Below are 24,241 nucleotides of genomic sequence, written 5' to 3'. Positions count from 1 at the left end.
CTCTACATGTGGCCGAGGCATGGCGCACGCGGAGCAGATGGAGCCGGTCCCGTGACATTGTACAACATGCTGTAAATTTAACTAATGTCAATCAACAACCATCTGGAGAATGAGGGAAAACGCTATTAGCTTCTGAATTAAAGCTCCCCGCGCCATTCGTCTAGTTGACAGGGTTTTGTAAAAAATATCCTGAACTGAAAAGTCTCTTTTTTGAAGCTTAGTTGTAAAAAGGTTTAATTTTTTTTATTTTTTTATAAAACGTCAGATCAACTTTTTCATCACTTCAATGTTCAAATAGAGAATAAACTGGTCCTACATAAAATATATATACTCCAGAGCTGCACTCACTATTCTGCTGGTGCAGTCACTGTGTACATACAATACATTACTGATCCTGACTTACATCCTGTATTATACTCCAGAGCTGCACTCACTATTCTGCTGGTGCAGTTACTCTGTGCATACATTACATTACTGATCCTGAGTTACCTCCTGTATTATACTCCAGAGCTGCACTCACTATTCTGCTGGTGCAGTCACTGAGTACATACATTACTGATCCTGAGTTACAGTCAGGGCCAGAAATATTTGGACAGTGACACAAGTTTTGTTATTTTAGCTGTTTACAAAAACATGTTCAGAAATACAATTCTATATATAATATGGGCTGAAAGTGCACACTCCCAGCTGCAATATGAGAGTTTTCACATCCAAATCGGAGAAAGGGTTTAGGAATCATAGCTCTGTAATGCATAGCCTCCTCTTTTTCAAGGGACCAAAAGTAATTGGACAAGGGACTCTAAGGGCTGCAATTAACTCTGAAGGCGTCTCCCTCGTTAACCTGTAATCAATGAAGTAGTTAAAAGGTCTGGGGTTGATTACAGGTGTGTGGTTTTGCATTTGGAAGCTGTTGCTGTGACCAGACAACATGCGGTCTAAGGAACTCTCAATTGAGGTGAAGCAGAACATCCTGAGGTTGAAAAAAAAGAAAAAATCCATCAGAGAGATAGCAGACATGCTTGGAGTAGCAAAATCAACAGTCGGGTACATTCTGAGAAAAAAGGAATTGACTGGTGAGCTTGGGAACTCAAAAAGGCCTGGGCGTCCACGGATGACAACAGTGGTGGATGATCGCCGCATACTTTCTTTGGTGAAGAAGAACCCGTTCACAACATCAACTGAAGTCCAGAACACTCTCAGTGAAGTAGGTGTATCTGTCTCTAAGTCACCAGTAAAGAGAAGACTCCATGAAAGTAAATACAAAGGGTTCACATCTAGATGCAAACCATTCATCAATTCCAAAAATAGACAGGCCAGAGTTACATTTGCTGAAAAACACCTCATGAAGCCAGCTCAGTTCTGGAAAAGTATTCTATGGACAGATGAGACCAAGATCAACCTGTACCAGAATGATGGGAAGAAAAAAGTGTGGAGAAGAAAGGGAACGGCACATGAGCCAAAGCACACCACATCCTCTGTAAAACATGGTGGAGGCAACGTGATGGCATGGGCATGCATGGCTTTCAATGGCACTGGGTCACTTGTGTTTATTGATGACATAACAGCAGACAAGAGTAGTCGGATGAATTCTGAAGTGTACCGGGATATACTTTCAGCCCAGATTCAGCCAAATGCCGCAAAGTTGATCGGACGGCGCTTCATAGTACAGATGGACAATGACCCCAAGCATACAGCCAAAGCTACCCAGGAGTTCATGAGTGCAAAAAAGTGGAACATTCTGCAATGGCCAAGTCAATCACCAGATCTTAACCCAATTGAGCATGCATTTCACTTGCTCAAATCCAGACTTAAGACGGAAAGACCCACAAACAAGCAAGACCTGAAGGCTGCGGCTGTAAAGGCCTGGCAAAGCATTAAGAAGGAGGAAACCCAGCGTTTGGTGATGTCCATGGGTTCCAGACTTAAGGCAGTGATTGCCTCCAAAGGATTTGCAACAAAATATTGAAAATAAAAATATTTTGTTTGGGTTTGGTTTATTTGTCCAATTACTTTTGACCTCCTAAAATGTGGAGTGTTTGTAAAGAAATGTGACAATTCCTACAATTTCTATCAGATATTTTTGTTCAAACCTTCAAATTAAACGTTACAATCTGCACTTGAATTCTGTTGCAGAGGTTTCATTTCAAATCCAATGTGGTGGCATGCAGAGCCCAACTCGCCAAAATTGTGTCACTGTCCAAAGATTTCTGGACCTAACTGTACCTCCTGTATTATACTCCAGAGCTGCACTCACTATTCTATCTATACAGTTGATAACACTTTTCATCTCTCCTTTTAAGCACTTTTCCCTGGGTAATATCTTTGGGCTGCAGAGCTTGCAGTCACACCCGTCCGGTGTCTTTCCGTACTTCTGGCCTATGGGATCTCCGCGCTCCTCTATCCGCAGTCCCTCCACCGCGGTCGTCCATCTGTAATTCATCCTTACTGGCGTCTACACTGGAATGTGCATAATCTCCGCTGCGCGACTTGATGAAGAGAACAATTGTGCAGATGAGCCGCTTGTTCCCAGTGGGGCCCTAATAGGATGAGTGACCCATATACCGCGCACTCCTCCTCGTCTTCCTATTCCATTTCCTCCATCTGCAGAAGGAATTAAAAGTCATTACAATATGGCGTCTCCAAAATATTTACCAAACCTCAGTACAAGGTGGAGCACAGGAGCACACGACGGTCCGATAACTGAGTGCGGACTGGGGGGGCGATGGATAAAGGCATCCATAGATACAGGGGTCCACAGAGGAGCTTAGAGGGAGTGCAATAGGGGATCATCGGATCATGTTTCACTCTTTCCAGATGTGTAGAGTTTCATTGGAGGAGGAGCCAGTCACCTGTGACGGGGACGGGTTTGATTTATCGATATTGTGTGTGAAGACTGAACCATATTGTAAGAAAAAAAAAGGATCTTGCGGTCTTGTAAATATTTTGGCCCTTGGTGGTAGATTCACAAAGAAGCAACAAGCTTGATTGTTACAGTTTTACAAGAGGCAATAGTAGAACAGTTGTAGATTGCTAACTCATATGACTGTCCGCTGGCAAGCTCCTCAGCAGCACTTCCTCTACTCCGCAGCAGTCTCAGTCACTTTCTCAGCAGCACAACAGAGACTCTCATTGCTGGTCACAGCACCTCACCTGAGCCTTCAGAGGCTTGTCTGGCAGTCTGTACACTCCTGTTTTCCATCCTTCACAGTCCCTCACCCTCGAGCATCAGTCTCCTATCATCTTGAGGTCGGCACTCCGATATCAGCCCTCTGATGTGGCTGCTCCTCTACCATCATCAGCAGTTATCTCCTCTTGAAGATGGAAGGAGTCTTCACAGTCAGGAATAAGCTTTGCTTAGCTGTGTTGGCCTCCCCCAATACTCGGGGCAGCCCCCCCCAATACTCGGGGCGGGCTCCCCCCAATACTCGGGGTAATTCCAAAATACTCGGGGCAGCCCCCCCCAAATACTCGGGGGCAGCCCCCCCCCAAATACTCGGGGGCAGCCCCCCCCCAAATACTCGGGGGCAGCCCCCCCTCAAATACTCGGGGGCAGCCCCCCCAAATACTCGGGGGCAGCCCCCCCCAAATACTCGGGGGCAGCCCCCCTCAAATACTCGGGGGCAGCCCCCCCTAAATACTCGGGGGCAGCCCCCCCAAATACTCGGGGCAGCCCCCCCCCAAATACTCGGGGCAGCCTTCCCCCAAATACTCGGGGCAGCCCCCCCCAAATATTCGGGGCAGCCCCCCCAAAATACTCGGGGCAGCCCCCCCAAAATACTCGGGGCAGCCCCCCCCAAAATACTCGGGGCATCTCTCAAGCAGTGGGCTTGGTCTCCATTAACCAGATCAGACCTTACAAGTTACAGTTCAGGAAGGCATTTTATTGCTCTTCTGCGGCACTAGCTAATCCCTAGGGGGTGCACCATTAGGCGAGGTGCAGGCGGCCGTATAGTCCTTCATCCATGAGAATGTGGCCGGTTAAGCTCACCAGTCTCTGGTCACAGATTGATTAGACTATGATCACAGTGTGGTCTGATTGTCTTGGATGAAGAGAAGATGGAGGAAAACCATTTCTCCATCTTCACCCTTGTGTCAGTCAGTTGTCATCCAAGTGCGGTCCGATATTTTCCATGGACTCGTTGACTGGGATGGCCGAGTGTGATCTCATAATTGGATCCAACTCAGACTCATTGAGATTTCTTCATATCGGACTTGTGCTTTACATTGATTCGAGTGCGATGTGATATTTTGTGAATTGCGCTCAAGCCGAAAATCTGGTCTTGTGCATGAGCCCAAATAGCGAGTGACCACTCACCCTCACCTCAGATATCTAATGGCTTCAGTCTGCTCCAGCTGTGACTGACGGGTCGGCCGGAGGCTCAGCCGAGGTCAGAGATTGTAGTCCCGTCCCTGACTAACACTCTTCATGAAACAGGGGTTGTATATATGGTGGTGATGGGGGGGGGGGGGGGTGTTTTAAGCTCTCAGGGGCTTTGGCTCCTCTACCTCGGTGGTAGGTTCTAGTCCCATTAAATCAGAGTCAGACACCGGATTTTCTTCCAAAACCACATCTTTACTGTAGATAAACATTTCATAAGAACTTTCTTCTCCATAAGAGAGGCACCAATTCTTCAGAGGACAGGACATACAAGTCCACATCACTTTCCGTAATCCAGCCGCTACAGAGTCCCAACGGCTTCTAGGAGCACCGGCACTTCCCGCAATGGGTTTGGGCATACTGGCCAGGCTAATCCCCACTTCAGGAGTCCCTCAGCACTAGATTCACAGTGCCTGCCCCTAGGACTTGGCCCCACGCTTCGCGTCCGTATCGGTCACGCCAGCCCACTTTCCGCAGGAGCGCCCTTCTTTTGCCCAGGAACCGATTTCTTTCTCCCACTTTTTCTGAACAGCCTCCTTTCTCTCCTTCCCGTTATTCCCTCTTAAACGTCTTCTCCTCCTTTTTCTACCCCAGGGGGTCATCTCCCTCCCCTAGACTGAACTATGGGGGTACTGTGCCATCTTGTTGTGAACGGCAAAACTACGCCACAACCCACGACATTCACCTACATATATCCAGCTGTATTCTCACAACACCAGGACCAGGTCATCGGGGAGGTCTGTAGGGCTCCTGCCACCCCCCACAGACCTACTGGCAGAAAGTTTGGGGAGCAGAGGAATGGCCGTTATACTTACCACTCACTGAGCCATTTTATCCACAACTACAACACTTGGGGTTGTCCAGGATGTGGAAGGCGATGTGGTTTTCTCACAGCAGCAGCGCCCCCATGAGCACGGTTTGTGCATTGCACAATGAGGCGGAGTTGTTATATCAGATGCACGATCTGGGTGACGCTGTTACGCTGAGGTTGTGCACACGTTGAGTATTTGGTTGCATACATTTCTGCATGTCTTGGCAGGAAAGACGCACGGTTTTGCTGCATTTTTGCACGTTTTTCAAATTGAAGTCAATGGGTGAAAAAACGCTGCTAAAGCCCTGAAAGAACTGACTCCTGCAGATTATTTTCTGCACCAAATCTGCAAGAAGAAAATATACGGCGTGTGCGGAGAATTCAGGATTCTCATCGACTTCGCTGCATCAGGATTTTTTTGCAATTTTGTGACTCAAAAATGCATCAATATTGCAATATAAATGCACGGTGTGAACACAGCTTTACTGGGGGTCACTCAGACTCTTCACCCACTACCCACATTCCCCATAAGAAGTGTAAGGATTGGGCTCAGTCTGAAGTCCAGTCTATAGATGAAGCATTCGCTGGTACGCTCCTCGTGAGCCGCGCCGTGTTTTCATAGCTACACCTCAAGTCTGATGTCTCATTTCGGCGCCGCTCTGTAACCCCCTCTTCATACACGGCCCCCACTGTGTATAATGTATATCAACTTACACTGAACCTTCCCGGCTCCGACATTAGCAATTATATAGGAGAGGAGCCGCTCAATGTCTATAGAGCAGGAGAACGCGGCGGAGAGCGCTCCCCAGCTAGTGGAGTGTGCGCTCTATAATCCATTCTAACCTAATGGGATGTGAAAACGCTGGATGTCTCAGTAAGTCGTATACGAGGAGCAGATACAGGATGGAAGGAGGCAATTTGGATGGGGATGAATAATTCATAGAGGTTCCCAAGGGCATTCATGGAAGATGCGTTTTCTATTCTTACTGTTTGCACCCCCCCCACCCCCACAACTTCTCGGAGACGAAGCTAGTTACACTGTATCATTGAAGACAGCAATAAACTCCTGGTGTGCGCCCATAAATCCAAGCTTCATCGTGAATGTACTAGCGGGCGTCTTCAATGGCGCTCCCTGCCGAGTCCTGCTCCGCGCACAACAGCTTTTAATTTTACTGATTTTTGGTAATTAGCGATAACTAACAAGAGCTCCGGAAGGAAGAAAATGAGCGGATAACGCATCAGGGGACTCTGCCCGGCTCCCGAAAGACACGGGAAATTATTAATAAGGGGCTAAATTATGCAAATATTCAAATGATCAGGGCCAAAGGGCGACTATAGGCAAGAGCCGCAGCCAGGAGGGCAGAAACGCGCTGGGTCCAGTACGGCACAATGTCATACTGGGAGCGACCACACTGGTTTCCAGCAGGGGGATGGGTCACTGGAATCTATCTGGGTGTAACGCTTGGATAGAAACATTGTATCACACCATTCAGAAGTGACGGCTTCTATGTGCAGCTCCTCGTCTGCACAGCGGAAGGGGAGAGGATCCGCCTGCTATGTATACGCACAAATCTAAATGATACCAGACTAAGACATAGAAAGCCATCCAATCGCGAGAGCAGAGGCTCACAGCGGCCTGTGTGCTGTACAAAGTGGGGTCCATTGTACACGCATACAGCAAACAGACCAAAAACCATTGTGCTAAATTGTGGTAATGCGCCGCATCTCTGCCTTCACCTTCAGACTCAGGCAATCATCTGCAGATTAGACATCGCGTTATTGAAGGGGAGAACATTATTTCATGTAAATTATATATTGCTTCATTTGCACAAAAAAAAGCTTCTGCGTTCAACAGTTCAAGCAAAGTGAATGCGATTCTATAAAAACTCCTGCACACCGCACGTCTGGTGTGAACATTGCAAAGAACATGCAGTAAGAAAGCACAACAGAAAAAAAAAAAAAAATAGTGCATCCCCACATATGGGAACACGTACACAGCGTCCATGACTGATTTGTGCAGCCGCGTTTTCCCTATAGAAGATGATTTGCTGCACTTATACATTGGAACAAACCATTAGCTCTGAAAAACAAGACAAATCCCTCCTCAAAAGACAACTGGCGTACTCCTCTAGTGTCTTTGCCAATAAGAAAAAGAAAAAAGAAAAGAAGACCTTGTAGGAACCTGCGCTAAGAGTGCCCAAGGGTCCCTCTACAACATAGGAAAATGCAGATCTCATAGATGCCTCCAACATCTCTGTCCCCATTACTGAGGCTCCGGTAGGTGTCCATGAAATGATGTTTCAGTGCAGATTAATATCCATGACCTGGCCGGTCCGCGGAGCACGGAGTGCACAGAGCGCACGGAGCGCACGGAGCGCACGGCCAATTTTGAACACGGATTGATGGTTAATGTGAAAAAAAAACAAACTGCAGTATACACTATACCACAATAATGCATGCAATGAAACAACCCAACGGCAACTATTAGGCGATGTACGCAAGCTGAGTATTTGGTTGCGAGTATTTTTGATGCATATTTTTTGCTACATTTTTTCTATGCATTCTGGGATTGAAAATGATGAAAGAATTGACACATTGCAGATTTATTTCTGCACCAAATCTGCAAGGAAAAAAACAAAGCCACAACATGTGCACAAGACTTCAGGATTAACATTGAATTTGCTGGCATAAGGATTTGCATGTAGTTTTAGAACAAATATGCACCTAAAAATGCATCAAGAAAGGTACTGTGTGTACATACTCTAAGGCTAGGGCCCCACTTTGCGTTTTTACCTGCTTTTTAGGTGCGTTTTGAGAAGCATCTTTGTCATGCCAAAAGGCCTGCGTTTTGATTTCCCTGCAAAGTCAATGGAAAATGGGGATTTCTAGACCGCACTTTGCGTTTTTAAACGCTGCGTTTAATTTGCATATTTTGTGGCAAAAACCATGTGTTCAAAGAAGCAGCATGTCAGTTGTTTTTGCCATTTTGGGTGCGTTTTGCTAACTGAAGTCTATGAGAAATGGCAAAAAACAAGATTCCTGCAAATTCCAGCGTTTTACCTGCTTTTTCAGTGCAGAAAACATGCGTTTTGGACTTTAAAAACGCATGCTTTCTGGACATCAAAATAATGATTTCATATGTCCCTTTACACACACACACATAGTCCGACAATTAAAAATAAGAAATTTAATAAATTATTATTTTTCCATTAAATATCATATTACCGCTATAATTTCATTAAATTAATCTATTTTAATTATTTTTCACAAAAATATAGATTTGTTTCTTTTTTTCAAATTTTTTCATTGAGTTTGACTGTTTAAACTTTATTTAGCAGTGTCCTGATGTTCAAAACGCATCTATCAAAACGCAGGTGGAAAAGCAGGTAAAAATTGCATTTTTATTGCTTTTTTCCTGCATTTTTTAGTGCAGATTTGTCACAGAGCTGCAAGCATATCCTGATGCCAGAAAAGTCAATGACAAACCTAAAGTCTAGTGAACATATTGAGTTTTTTCTCCTTGCAGATTTGGTGCAGAAAATAATCTGTGGCATGGTAATTCCTTAAGCATTTTTACCATTGAACGCAATGAGAAAAAAAAAAAAAAACGCTACAAAAAGCAGACTTTTACACTACGTTTTTCCTGCCAAGAGATGCAGAAATAGTTCAGAAATTTCTGCAGTTACAGACGCAAAGTGTGCACATAACCTTAGCAAAGCAGGCAGGCGCACAGAGCCACACAGATAGGCAATTTGCAGTTGTGATTGACCTGGTTATCAATTACGCAATCCTGCCTAAGGCCTGCGCCACACATCCGTGCCTCCGGCACGTGTTTGTCATTTTTTACACGTACCGGCGGCACGGAGTCATGTACAGCAATGCTACCCTATGGTAGCAGGCACACACACGTAAAACCACACGGAACGTGTGTCCGTGTGCGTTTGTACGTGTGTGCGATTTTCAAAGCGCTGACATGTCAGTGTTTTCTCCGGCAGCACGGGTGTTACACGGCCCGCACCCGTACCACACGGGTGTAGTATGGATGCGGTCCCGTGTGACACGCGCCGGAGTAAACACACGTCAGGGAAAAAAATAAAAAACATTAACTCACCTTCTCCAGCCCTCCTGTCTCTGCCGCTGCTGCCACTTGCTGCCGACCGCCGCTCATTATTCTCATTGAATATTCACTTCACTGCCTGCCAGCAGCAGCAGCGGGGAGACGGGAGGGCTGGAGACCGAGGATCAGCACCATGGACAGCAGCGCGGACAGCAGGAAGGACCAGGTGAGTATAATAATTACTGATTCTACGTGTGCTATCGCGGATAGCACACGTAGAACACACGTGTCACGCACGTACCAGAGACACGTACTTACCTGCACGCAACACGCAGGGAAAATACGTGTCTCTCGGCACGTGCGTGAAATTCACGTGAGTGTGGCAGAGGCCTAAGGTTGTGTTCACATGCAGCAGTCAGGCCTCTTTCACACGTCAGTATTTTGCATCAGTGTTTCATCAGTATTTGGATACCAAAATCAGGAGCGGAACTTACAGAGAAGAATTATAATTGAAAGGGACACTTGTTCTGTGTTTTGGAGACGCTCCTGTCTTTGGCATCCAAATACTGATGAAACACTGATACAAAATACTGACGTGTGAAAGAGGCCTCATGCTGTGACTTTACCCTCAGCAGCCCTGTGCCACTGGGTTCGTTCTTTCCATCGTTTCTCTGCACAATGACTTAGGCTATGTGCCCACGGGAGCTCGCACCTGCGGATTTTGTCGCAGAAAAGCTGCGGATTTATCTGGATTTTTTAGATAAATCCGCAGGTTTCAGCAAGTACAGACACTCCCCATGTTACTCTATGGGACATGGGAAGTGCTGTGTCCATGCTGCAGCATGTGCGACTGCGGAATATGCTGCGGATGTCCCGCAGCCGCACGTAACTGCATGTCAATTATTCCTGCGGAATTACCCGCGGAAATACCGGCCCTCCACTATGGAGATACAGGACGGGACTTCCGCAGGTAAGCCGCATGAATGTCCACAGATTTACAGCAGCTATTACGCTGGAATCCCGCAGATATGTGTAGCTGCGGATACCGGGGAGCTGATGCGGGAAACCTGCGGACAAACCTGTGGATATAGCCACAGGTAAAAAGTCCTGTGGGCACATAGTCTAAGGCTGCTTTCTCACCTCCGGTTTCTGCAATGCGGCACAATCCGGCACTTTGCAGGAACATTGCAACCGTTTTTATTTGCTGCCGGTTGCGTTTTTTCTGCATAGACTTTAATTAGTGCCGCATTGTGCCGCATGGGCTCACGTTCGGTCCGGTTTTTGCCGCATGCGGCAGATTTAGCCGATGCGGCGGCCGGATGGAACGTTGCCTGGCACGTTTTTTCGTGCGGCAAAACAAAACCGCATCGCGCCGCATTCGGCCAATGCGGCGCATTTTTCAATGCATGCCTATGGCGGCCGGATGCGGCGCGATGCGGCAAAAACCGCATCCGGATGCCACATGCGGTTTTTGCCACTGCGCATGCTCAGTAGCATGTCGCAAGCGGCAAAAACCGGACGGGCCGCATGGGAAAAACGTATGCAAAGGATGCGGTGTTTTCACCGCATCCGTTGCATAGCTTGCACAGCCGGATTGAGCCGCACAGCTCAAGCCAGATGTGTGAAAGCAGCCTTAGAGGTGCAAAGAAACACTTGTTTTACCTGCAAAATCACATGGCACGTATGATTGGCTGCCTGGTCTTCGGTGAAACAGATGTTTCTTGCAAGATTTGGTGATTGTTCAGGTAAACGGTGGAAATCAATACCCGGTCGCAATGACACACCGTTAGAGCATTAGATGCAACAGACCAAAGCACCGGAATCGTGACGTCACGAGACTCGCAGCCGCCGCATCCTATATTTCTGGATCCCGTCAGCCGAGTTATCACTAATTCCAGCATCTGTATCAGATGAGGATATGAGCAAAGTATAAACAAAGCAGAAAAGCGATACAATGTATCTACAAAACAATTATGTTAATCAGATCGAAAATAGGAAAGCAATTTACACTTTGCAGTTGTTCCTCACCTACGTTACATGTGTATATCCTTATTCTAAATATCAATATTTATTGTGCAGCTACAATGTAACATTCTATGCAAAGAATAATAGATAGAAATCAATATCGATGAGAAGAGGCAGAGCCGGAGCAAAATCCACAGAACCGAAGGCCACACTTACTGCAAGTCCTCAGTCAGACGTCCACGAATCCGGCACGTCGTCTGTCCGCACTTACTACCGCTATGGTACCTTTACAAAGTCTGTGATTTGTGTTATTTACATACTGGCCGTCTGAAAAAAAAACAGAATAAAAAAAAGTGTCACTTTTTAAACTGTCACAGATCAGAATAACTGATACAATTCTATGGATCCATGAAAATCACGGACAGCGCACGGACGCCATTGATCAGCAATCTGCATGTCACGGACAGCGCACGGACGCCATTGATCAGCAATCTGCACGCTGCCCGTTATTAACATTATAATGGACAAGAGAAACTTTTCAAATATTTATAAAGTTATTGGAAAACTACTGATAATAAAAACTGAGAATGATGAAAATCGACCCCGGTGCAAGAACAATGCATGGGCACTCTGCAGCCCAAAAATTCATCACAAATGCACAATTCCATCTGTTGTGTGGGTGCATGTGGCCCCTGACCCCTCGGGCCCCTGTACGGCTGCACCAATGATATGTCTGCCCCTGCAACCTCCTATCCAGAAGCAATATGATAAGAGCCCCTGTACTGGGAGATGGTGATCTCTTACCTTGCTCTGCTGCTGTAGTGTTTCCTGTGCACTGAGGAGGAGGCAGAGGTGCGACAGGTGCCTCGTTACCACCTCGTTACACCTCAGAGAACAGGTGCATTTTTCCCTCATCTCTGCAGCTGCAGGGAGACACCGTGCAGGATTTTGTTGCAATCTTGGGCTATGTGGTCACCACAAAGATGCACATTTTTGGCCAAAAAAAACACACCTGCAGCAAAAACTGCATGCATTTTTAGTGCATTTTTGTCCAATGCATTTTGAGTTGCAATCTATGCCTGGAAGGGCTCAAAAACGATGGCAAAAAAGACAAAGAATTGACATGCTGCAGGGGTCACCACAAAGATGCAGCCAAAAAAACCTGCAGGGTGCACACAGCAAAAATGAAATCTCATAGACTTTGCTGGGGAAGGAAACGCATGCAGTTCCCAAAAACGTAGCAAAAAATGCAGTGTGTGCATGGGGCCTTAAAGTACTGTATGTAGAATCATAGCGGGAACTCAGTTGCAATATATAAGAGAGAAAAGGCACAGGGGCTTATACTCCGTTTTCTGAATATTCACATGTAGCATCAGGTTGTAAGATTTCTGCAATCATTGAAAAATCAAGGTGAAAAATATCAACAGAATAGGTCCCTAATGCTGGATATAAGCAGAGGGATCATGAATAGGGAGGAGTGAATGGATTCTCGGGACGCTGGTCAGGTGGTCTTGTTGGATGGGAGTCCTGCAAACTACCTCCTGCCTGACACCATGGCAGATGTGCACCACTAATCAGGAGAGGAGCAGGTTGGGGGCAATTCACAGGACTCCCATCCGGCAGCTACAGACTACTGACAAGGCACTGGATTTGCTCATTTCTTCTGACCTTTGTTTCGGAGGTCACACGTTGGGTTTATATTGAAATAGTGCTGGCAACAGTTTCACAAACTCTGTCCCAGATCTCTATCTATGCACAAGGGCAATCCCAGCATAGAGCAAGGTAATGTGTATGAGGAATTACTATTATCTAATTTTCCCAGCAAAGCATTACATGGCTTATAAGCCTCCTTACGCTAGCAAGTCAATATTTTCAAGGAAAGCGTTACCCCTTAGATCCCAGTCTTAGCCTCTCATACAGCCACATCAGATCTTACACTTTGCCGTGACGAGGGAGCAACACCCTGAATCGTGGGGTTCTAGTTTGTCCTTTATCCTAGGTCATGCGACAAGGCTCTGTAAATAATGACTTTTCGGATGGATTCATCCAATAGGCGACACTAGAGTTGAAGTCCTGTTCCTCTCTGTAGAGGCGATTTGCCTATAAGCATTAGTATGGGACACTACATGGCGGCGGCAGCTATGATGTAGCATTTTGTGAATGACGGCATACACCATTTCCATTAAGTGCTGATGGGATTCTGCATTTGCAAAACTCCACAGATCACAATTTACAACTGCAAAAATTGCTGTAGATTAATTTTATGTGCATGCGCCGGTTTGCTGCTCCTTTTGCCCTTGCTGTCACATTACAAGCATGCACAGTATGACGCGACAAGCTGCAGAATTGGAATCCTCTGCGGCACTAAATTTCCGTTGCTGATTTTATCGCCGTCATGTGCAGTGAGACCGGGAGAATTTTCCATATTATGACATAGTGGAATTTTATAAGAGTTTCTCATCTCGTACCAAACACCTCGGCACATGGAAAGTCAGGAGCGAAGGGAAGAAATAATGAGCCCCACTCCCATGGATTCCAGCGGTAAATCCGGGGTTCAGTTGTATGGAATGACCGAGCCTCGGGTCACTTTGTTGCAGACAGGCGCCGTTACTTTTGTCTTCGCAGCGGCTGGGAATCTTCTCTGACTTTCTGTATATTCTGCATTGATTTTCTCAGGTTCTTGCGCGCTGCGAGTAAACACGACGTCTCCACCAAACATAATGAGCCGCTTACCGGCGCTTAATCGTCAGCGCAAATCTATTCAGACTCCTAAACGTATTCAGGAGCATGTCCGGCCGCTGACGGAGACTCGCCGCCCGGGATTTACAGGGAATATTTCAATCTAATCAATTCATTGTCTTTCCCGGCAACTTTTCATCGTCAGAGGTGATCCGAAAACTTCCCCTCTGGAGACGCGTCAGATTAACCCCTCAGTGACTGCCTGTGCTGGAGCGACTCGGTGACGCTGGCTGTGGTGTCACCCCGTAACATCGCATGTAACGATTGTCACCGGGGTCGTGTTATTGCCCGTGAGCTAACGAGGCGCCACCATTGCCAACAATCCCACCCCACTGCAGGATCAGGGTACATGATGTTGGTGCACGAAGTTCACGCCAAAAATAACGACTTTTCTGGTGGAAGCAGCTTCAGGACACGAGGCTTTTTTGGAAGTTTTTTTCTTTTCTAGAAGTGTTTTTCAGCTTTCTCATTGGACAGCGCCGAGTCAGGAGCTGAACATAAACAGCAAGGTGGTGTACAATAGACAATAGCAGAAAGACCCTTGCACATGGTATACTTAGTGACTTTTTTTCAGGCTTTTTTAAAGCAGAAAAAAACCGCAATAAAAATAGAGAGGGCGCAAAAGATGGTGTACGTGGAATAGGCGCAGATTCACACTGTGGACACTTCACTGACAAAACCCAAGAGAAATACACAAAATGAGCAGATATCCCATAATAAGTAAATAGTAGTCGTACATGTAAAAGCCATCGAACCGTGACAAGTTGCCCTACTGTAGTACTAGAACCTCACCGTGTGTCAGGGGTGTCAATGTGAATAAGGGCCGACCTGCCATCTGAGCTGTGATGTATTTCAGCTATATGGGCCCCCCCCACCCACCAGGGAGCTTCAGCTCACGGAGCGCTTACCTTTCTCCGCCAGATGCCACATCCTCGCCACCTCTGTGTTGTTCGCAGCAGTGTGATGAGGTCGTAGAGTGATGACCTCATCACGCTGGTCCATGGAATGATGCGCCGGTGCCCTGCTCTACTCCACTCACCTTGCTTCTGGCCACATGGCTAATTTGCATGCGTCGTCCTAGAAAGGCTTCACAAGCAATTTAGTCGTGTGTGCAGGGGCTGAAGTGACACCACTGGGCCCCTCTGCTGTGGCTGTGACTGGGGCCCGGTGAAGAGGGGGGCCCGGCTGGGGCTTAATAAAGCTAAGTAATTACCCTGAGCCCGGTACACCAGTCATGGTTGTAATGCCGTTGATGGTGGCCCTGCCGACCGCAGCCGCTGTCCTGGGAAGCTACATAGAGGAAGTGTTTAGCTCAGAAGGACGGATGGCGGCTCTATTTGTACAAATTTCAATAAAATACAGAAGGAAAAAAAAAAGCCATAGCACAAGTTGGTTACGTGAAGTAGGACTATGTTCAGACTGTGACCATTTCACAGACAAGACCCAGGAGGAAACCACAAAATGAGTAGATACCCTACATAATGTAAATGAGTATATAGTAGTGATGGGCGCGCGAGGTCGGTACGCTGCGTGCTCGATCATTGCCGAGGCTCGAGTTAAATGCCCGACTCCCCATTCAGTTCACTGCCCAGTCCCAGCCCCCGGTCACCACAGTCCCTATCATATACGTGTTCACCACAGTCCCTGTCATATACATGTTCACCACAGTCCCTATCATATACGTGTTCACCACAGTCCCTATCATATACGTGTTCACCACAGTCCCTATCATATACGTGTTCACTACAGTCCCTATCATATACGTGTTCACCACAGTCCCTATCATATACGTGTTCACCACAGTCCCTATCATATACGTGTTCACCACAGTCCCTGTCATATACATGTTCACCACAGTCCCTGTCATATACGTGCAGCTGTCATCACCCGGCAACCTCTGTTCCGTGTGCGCCGTCTAAATATTCCCCCTGGCTAAAGTCACTGTGCGATTAGTTCCACTTAAGTCCCTGTCCCGGAAAATAAATACAGTGGAACCTTGGATTACGAGCATAATATGTGCCGGGACTGTGCTCTTAAACCAAGTTACTCTTATATCAAAGCGAATTTTCCCATAGGAAATAATTGAAAAACAGACAATTCGTTCCACAACCCAAAAATATTTATTGTATTTATACAAACTTATTACAGTAATACAAAATAATGTTCTGTATTCATATAAAATTATAACAGTCACTAATACAAAATACTGTACAGTAAAAAACATAAAACAAATTAAACTGTACATTACCTTACAATAGAATTGTTGGTGTGCGAGAGGTACAATATAGAAAGAAAAAATGATGCCTAAGTATGACAATCTACAGTACAGAGCAAAAGTTTGGACACACCTTTTTATTGAAAGAGTTTTCTTTATTTTCATGACTATGAAAATTGTAGATTCACATTGAAGGTATCAAAACTATGAATTAACACACGTGGAATGAAATACTTAACAAAAAAGTGTGAAACAACTGAAAATATGTCTTATATTCTAGGTTCTTCACAGTCGCCGCCTTTTGCTTTGATTACTGCTTTGCACACTCTTGGCATTCTCTTGATGAGCTTCAAGAGGCAGTCACCGGAAATGGTTTTCCAACAGTCTTGAAGGAGTTCCCAGAGATGCTTAGCACTTGTTGGCCCTTTTGCATTCACTCTGCGGTCCAGCTCACCCCAAACCATCTCGATTGGGTTCATGTCTGGTGACTGTGGAGACCAGGTCATCTGGCGTAGCACCCCATCACTCTCCTTCTTAATCACATAGCCCTTACACAGGCTAGAGGTGTGTTTGGGGTCATTGTCCTGTTGAAAAATAAATGATGGTCCAGCTAAACACAAACCGGATGGAATAGCACGCCGCTGCAAGATGCTGTGGTAGCCATGCTGGTTCTGTAATAAATCCCCAACAGTGTCACCAGCAAAGCCCCCCCACACCATCACACCTCCTCCTCCATGCCTCACAGTGGGAACCAGCCATATAGAGTCCATCCGTTCACCTTTTCTACAAAGACACGGTGGTTGGATCCAAAGATCTCAAATTTGGACTCATCAGACCAAAGCACAGAGTTCCACTGGTCTAATGTCCATTCCTTGTGTTCTTTATCCCAAACAAGTCTCTTCTGCTTGTTGCCTGTCCTTAGCAGTGGTTTCCTAGCCGCTATTTTACCATGAAGGCTGCTGCACAATGTCTCCTCTTAACAGTTGTTCTAGAGATGTGTCTGCTGCTAGAACTCTCTGTGGCATTCACCTGGTCTCTAATCTGAGCTGCTGTTAACCTGCGATTTCTGAGGCTGGTGACTCGGATAAACTTATCCTCCGCAGCAGAGGTGACTCTTGGTCTTCCTGTCCTGGGTCGGTCCTCATATGAGCCAGTTTCTTTGTAGCATTTGATGGTTTTTGCCCTGCACTTGGGGACACTTTCAAAGTTTTCCCAATTTTTCGGACTGACTCACCTTCATTTCTTAAGTAATGATGGCCACTCGTTTTTCTTTACTTAGCTGTTTTTTTCTTGCCATAATACAAATTCTAACAGTCTATTCAGTAGGACTATCAGCTGTGTATCCACCAGACTTCTGCACAACACAACTGATGGTCCCAACCCCATTTATAAGGCAAGAAATCCCACTTATTAAACCTGACAGGGCGCACCTGTGAAGTGAAAACCATTTCTGGTGACTACTTCTTGAAGCTCATCAAGAGAATGCCAAGAGTGTGCAAAGTAGTAATCACAGCAAAAGGCGGCTACTTTGAAGAACCTAGAATATAAGACAGATTTTCAGTTGTTTCACACTTTTTTAAGTATTTCATTCCACATGTGTTAATTCATAGTTTTGATGCCTTCAATGTGAATCTACAATTTTCAGAGTCATGAAAATAAAGAAAACCCTTTGAATGAGAAGGTGTGTCCAAACTTTTGGTCTGTACTGTATATTGTTGTACAGTACACAAAAAACACACCTCAAATCTATTCTCCCCAAAATAAGGGCAGAACCAAGACAAATGTGGGGCAGGAATACTGCACAGGCAGATTACAGTATAAGCAATGTGCTGCACTGGTCAGCAGAAAGAAAGTGCAATACTGTATCCACAAATGCAAATTGCTAGATATGCTATATAGTATATACTGTACAATGGTACAGAAAGTTACCTCCAGAGCGGGTCAGAGTGTGATGAAAGGATAGAACCGGAAGTGTGCACGGTGGGAATTTGCTCTTACTGCAAAGCATTGCTCTTAAACCAAGTTACACATGTGTAAAAAGCTTTGCTTGTCTTGCAAAACGCTCTCAAACCAAATTACTCTTAATCCAAGGTTCCACTGCATCTCTCTCATTTTTCCAGAACGAGGACTTGAGCAGAACTAACCGCACAGTGACATTGAGAAAAAGCTGTGGAAAAACAAGCGCATAGGGTCTTACCCCAATATGTGAGGGGTGGGGGTGGGGGAGTGAAACTACTCACCAGATGTAGTTGTGAGAAGCCACAACTACTGTAATCGCATGTATCACACAATCCAAGGCTGCAGCCACCAAAACGGTAGATAACAGAGAGCACAAGAGAGTGGTGTTTTAATGCCGCGCCAATAGATCACTTCAGATGATGTTCAGACCAGTGTTACTTTATTGTTTTCCAGGTCAACGCGTTTCTGGGGCATCTGCCCCCTTCATCAGGACCACCAAAGAAACAGATAACATCCAATCTGTCTAGTACAGACAATGTATACAATATATAGACACATTGACATCACAGGCACATCCCCTAAAGAAAAAAACGAGCGGGAAGGACTGCCACGTTGCATGGAATGACGTCAAACAAACACTTAACATAAAATATTGTTGTTGTTTTTATTGTCATAACTTGTGAAATTCTGTGTATCGGTTTTAGTGGACCACCAGTTTTACTGTTTGTATATGTGTATATTTATGGTTGCTTATGCAAATTTTTTATATTTATATGTTGGTTAAATACCCTGATTTTTAAGGTTGTACCATATTCTATCTGTTTGTCCCACACGGGGGTTTGTGATTCTCGCCGGTTCACAGGCGATGTGCTCTTAAATCACTATTGTTAGTTTTGTGGTTTCTTTGACCCTAGTATGATCTTAGCGCGATCATGAGTAATCTCATGGTCGGCTCAAAGTCTGAGGTTATACGGGTTCTATAGGTTGTTGCAGGGCGTCTATGAATTAGATTGGCTGAGCATGCGTAATGGTTTTGGTTCCCACGCTCCTGCACTCCCGTGAACTTGTGCCGGCTCATTACCTGTACTTTGCTTCGGCGCATGCTCTCTTGTTTTTTTTTTTTTCCCACGGTCTTGTCCTGGGTTGAACTGCGGTCTGAGTTCACAGATCAGAAGCGGTTCTTCTGAATCTCTTTAGTTCTTTCGTTAGGCATACTGCACTTGCTGTTTCATGGTGGTGGTTGAAAGATGTAAAAGCACAGGTGGCGGCAGGTTATAATGCCGTGGCTTTGAAATGTCTGAAGTGGATTACACATATTAAATCGAGGGTTCTCATCCCTCCCTTGTGAAATCGCTGACTTGTCCGGCGTATAAGACAAGTTTAATATCCATGGGTGTACACGTATTATTTCACATATTGCAGATGAATGGTTTTACACACTTTTCTTTATTTGTCTTTTATTGCGCACATATATATATATTTATTTCTCTTTTACACAATACGGAAAATAATGTGTATCCCTGTATAAGGAAATATATGTTAATACATGTCAAATATGGATGAATCTTTATTTTTATTTTTATTTGTTGTGTTGGTTTTTTTTTTTTTTTTTTTTTTTTTTTTTTTTTTTTTATGTTAAGTGTTTGTTTGACGTCATTCCATGCAACGTGGCAGTCCTTCCCGCTCGTTTTTTTCTTTAGGGGATGTGCCTGTGATGTCAATGTGTCTATATATTGTATACATTGTCTGTACTAGACAGATTGGATGTTATCTGTTTCTTTGGTGGTCCTGATGAAGGGGGCAGATGCCCCAGAAACGCGTTGACCTGGAAAACAATAAAGTAACACTGGTCTGAACATCATCTGAAGTGATCTATTGGCGCGGCATTAAAACACCACTCTCTTGTGCTCTCTGTTACGCACAGTGACATTAGCTGGGGGAAACATTTGTAGGAAGCACGTGCAACGGAAGTTGCCAGGCGACGCTGGCTGCACGCGGATGATAGGGACTGTGGTGGTGGGAAGAATGAATGGAGGTTGTCGGGAGCAATGTCTGCTGCCTGTGGGTGATTGGGGACTGTGGGGGCCGGGAAGACAGAATGAAGATCGCCAGGCGATGTCTGCTGCCTGTGGATGATGGGGACTGTGGGGGCCGGGAAGACAGAATGAAGATCGCCAGGCGATGTCTGCTGCCTGTGGGTGATGGGGACTGTGGGGGCCGGGAAGACAGAATGAAGATCGCCAGGCAATGTCTGCTGCCTGTGGATGATGGGGACTGTGGGGGCCGGGAAGATAGAATGAAGATCGCCAGGCGATGTCTGCTGCCTGTGGATGATGGGGACTGTGGAGGCCGAGGGTTCTCAATAGCCTGTGTCTTTGGGAAAAATATGCTCCAGTCACCCATTGACTCCTTTTGTGCTCGGTACTTGTGTGACGCCCTGGACCAGCCAGGTAGTCACAGATACAGCCCCGCACTACACCAGTCCCCTAACAAGGTGTCAGCAACCAAACCATTAAAACCCTAGTCATCCCCCTCAGTGCTGGATGGACACACCAGGGGGGGCGAAGCCAGGCGGTTGGTACGCCCACCGAGGAGTTCAGAGAGCCTGAGGCAGGAAAAAGAAAACAGTTTAGTCTGAAAGTGGAGTCTGAGAGTTCAGTGGAGGAGGTCAGGCCTGAGTGTGAAAGGCCTGTAGCAGACTGCCAGGTGCCGGGGTTGGAGCCCGGGCACCTTTGGCTAGGAGGCATACAGAGGCCTCTGCCTGTAGGAGCCAGGAAGATGGCTCGGTGGAACCGTGGTGGACCGGGACAGGGTAGTAGCCCGCCGGCACCGACCTGGGGAACTGATTGGAAACCGGAGCACAAAGGGGGGTACTCAGACCCTGAAGCTAGGTCCAGAAGCTACTGGGTGTTAGCTAATTAACTAATTGTGGCCAGGACTATAGGTCCTTTCCCACCCAAAGTCCCGACTGAAGACAACAGCCCAACGAGGGGGATAGAAAGCCACCACCACAGCAGAGATCCCACGGGCCAGCGTCTGCGAGCAAAAAGCTCTTCCGACATCTACAAGCCGGGGAGCGGACTCCTGTATTGCAAGTTCAGGTAGTCCATCATCACAAACAGGTGCAGGAGAAAGGTAGAGACCACCAACTGGGTGGGGGACCAGACTGCAGCCAGGTGCCCCGTAAACCGCAGCAGTGGTGTCCACCTTCACCAGATCCCGTGGGTGGCGTCACGAACTTAACCACTGCTCCGGCCGTACACCTACATCCCCTAAACTGCCAGCCCCTTTCAGATCGAAGTGACCACAGGGCCCCCGGGTCCGGAGACGTTCAAGCCACCCACCAGCGAGCCTGGATCCGAGCGGCTCGGCTGCAGCCGATCACGGGGCGGTACACTTGAGTCGGGCATTTTCAAGAGTCCGACCTGCTCGATTTCAAGTACGAAACCCTTTTGTGCTCGCTCATCACTACTAAATAGTAGTAATAAATGTAAATAACACACAGGGGTCTTGTTAATACTTTTGATTAAAAAGCCCCAGTGTGAACAGGCTCAATTGTATGTATACAACTAATGCCCTGGCTCTTTTTTCTATCTCTGTATTTTATTGTGCTCTGTACATATAATGGCGTCGTCCCTGCCTCTGAGCTGAACACTTCATCTATATACTGTAGCTTCCCACGGATAGGCGGAAAGTCCGGTCCTTCTCTGCCCTTATTCACACTGTCTGACACAGGTCAGGTTTTAGTAGTAGAGTAGGACGGTCCCGATGGGCGCATCGTGTCACGGTGTGATGGCTTTTACACTTTTTGATCAAACAGCGTTAACCAAGTCCCTTATGTTACTTCCATGTACTATTTACTGATTTACTTATTATGGGATATTTGCTTATTTTGTATTTTTCTCTCAGATTTTCTCTTTAAAGCAGACAAATGTAAAAAACCCCTCATAACAAGACCTCCATGTAAGGTTTGCTATTGCATGACCAGACTTGCTATCGTATGCCTAAAATTAAAAGCGGTTGTACAGATTTAGGAGAACTTGGGGTCTTTCTTCCAGAAACTGCCCCACAATATGTTATTTCAGCTCAGCATTACATAGAGCTGAGCTGTAATACAGATTTTCCTCTGCGCTGGGCCACTGTTGGTCCCTCACTGCTGGGCTGCAGCATGGAAGAGAATATGATTGGCTGCAGTGCCTTTGACACAGTGACGGGCACAGGGGATAACTGCGAGGGGCCGCAGCAATGAAGCAGCGCTGCAGACCCTTCATTATTATGATCAGTAGGGGTCACAGAGGTCAGACCACAAGCGATGATCATTAAATTCTGGCATGTCCTAGAGAAAACATGGGGTTACCCCATCAGAAATAGACAATTATGGTAAATCAGGGACGTCAATCCTTCATCTGCTGTTTGCCAGTTGTGATCCCTTGATGTTCTATCCCGAGTCCACACTATTGTTGCCGGTGATCCAGACTGAAGAGTGGATACAAATGTTGTAATATTGAGATTGGAAACAAAAGCAAAGAAAAAGAAAAATCTGGTAAATCCATAGGTCATTTTGAGTGCTGGAGCAAATGACAAGGTTTGCACCATCGTGGCTTCAATGATGGAGGCTACAATGTTCCTACCAACCAACGTACAAATTAGTGAAACTTGGTGCGAATTCCGTCCCCATTGCGGTCCCCCATGACTGTTTATAAAATCAACCCTTGTATTTAAATATGGGTTAAAATAAATAAAATTGACTCTGTTTGGAGGCATAGAAATCATAAAAAACATTGCAGAGGGGGTAATTATATATACCGACAATCTAGCATAAAGTCAATGAATTTTCCAGTTAAACTCCCTCAAACCAATGGGCTTAAACAGTGAAACGGAACTGTTTGCATTTGACAAGTAATTTACTCTTAGGGGCAGGAATTAGATTAGGATTAGGTCGTTCACACTCCTCTATAAAACATAGTGCAGGATTTGTAAGGGGTAAACCCTGATGAAGGAGGACGTTGCCCCTGAAACGCGTGGGTTGGCTTGCATCTTGTTTTTGCCTTTGAGCAGGTGACCTCACATTTGCTGTCAGTGGGTGTTTACCCCTTTTTTGAAGGTTGTATTGGCGCTACCGGCCGGGCCACTGAAGACACAACACCACGAATCTCTGCTGTACCCGATCTGCCCTGGGCTCTACAATATCATATGCACCCATATTTTAAACTAACCTTGGATCTTCATAGACTTCGTGCCAGGAATGTGTCCTACCGTGGGCGAGTCTGGCATCAGAAGGTCCCAGCGCCTCGCTGCTGGCAGATCCACTGCTGTTACATGAATAAACATCTTTTTGCTAGTAGCGCTGTAAGGGTTAATCCCTCCTGGCTGCGGGCTGTAGTTTTCAATCTCAAGTGCAGGTCTTTGCGTTCACTTCTCGTCACTATGTAGGATCACGTGCCTGATCAGCTGATACCTGTGATAGAAACTATTTCCTCATTTCTATGTGGTCCACTTTGGAAGGAGTTTGCTCTGGAAGACGTTTCTCGTGTTGTGTGCAGCGGTGGTGACAGCGGCACCGAAGTTGCCTGGAGTGTTTTCCATTTTCATGTCTATCTTCCCTGTCTGTTTTCCTACCCTTGTTTATTCTGTATAGTAGAGGCAAGACTAGTGCTCTCGTCAGCCTGCTCACTAGCCAGGGTAAATCTAGGGCAAACGATGGCTTAGGAACATGATCAGTGGTGGGATAAAAGAAACCATATAGGAACGTCAGGGAGTGCATGGTTCAGCTGCAGATGAGTGCAGGTGGTGACCCCCGCTCCCCTCTCCCTAGCACCAAGGACCTCCGTTGTATCATGACCCATGTATACTTGCTTCATTCTTTTTTAGGATCAGTGAGCGTGTTCATTCCTGCAGCTTTTGGTACTTTATACAGGACAGTGATGGCGCTTGTGCACATTATACTTTTAAATCTTAGAATCTGCAGACTCGAGTATTTGATCCTTACAGTTGCCCGTCACCCAGCTTTCCCAGGTACAGATAGAATTCGGTCTCGGCAGCGCGGATCCTCTACAGTATCTGCACAGAGCAGTTTATGATCGCAGGGGGCCTCCTGTCTCATTTGTCAGTCACTCT

The sequence above is a fragment of the Anomaloglossus baeobatrachus genome, chromosome 9 (genome assembly GCF_048569485.1).
Source record: "Anomaloglossus baeobatrachus isolate aAnoBae1 chromosome 9, aAnoBae1.hap1, whole genome shotgun sequence".
Taxonomy (NCBI): Eukaryota; Metazoa; Chordata; class Amphibia; order Anura; family Aromobatidae; genus Anomaloglossus; species Anomaloglossus baeobatrachus.
The sequence above is the reverse complement of the archived record's forward strand: the minus strand, read 5'-3'. Positions refer to the sequence as shown.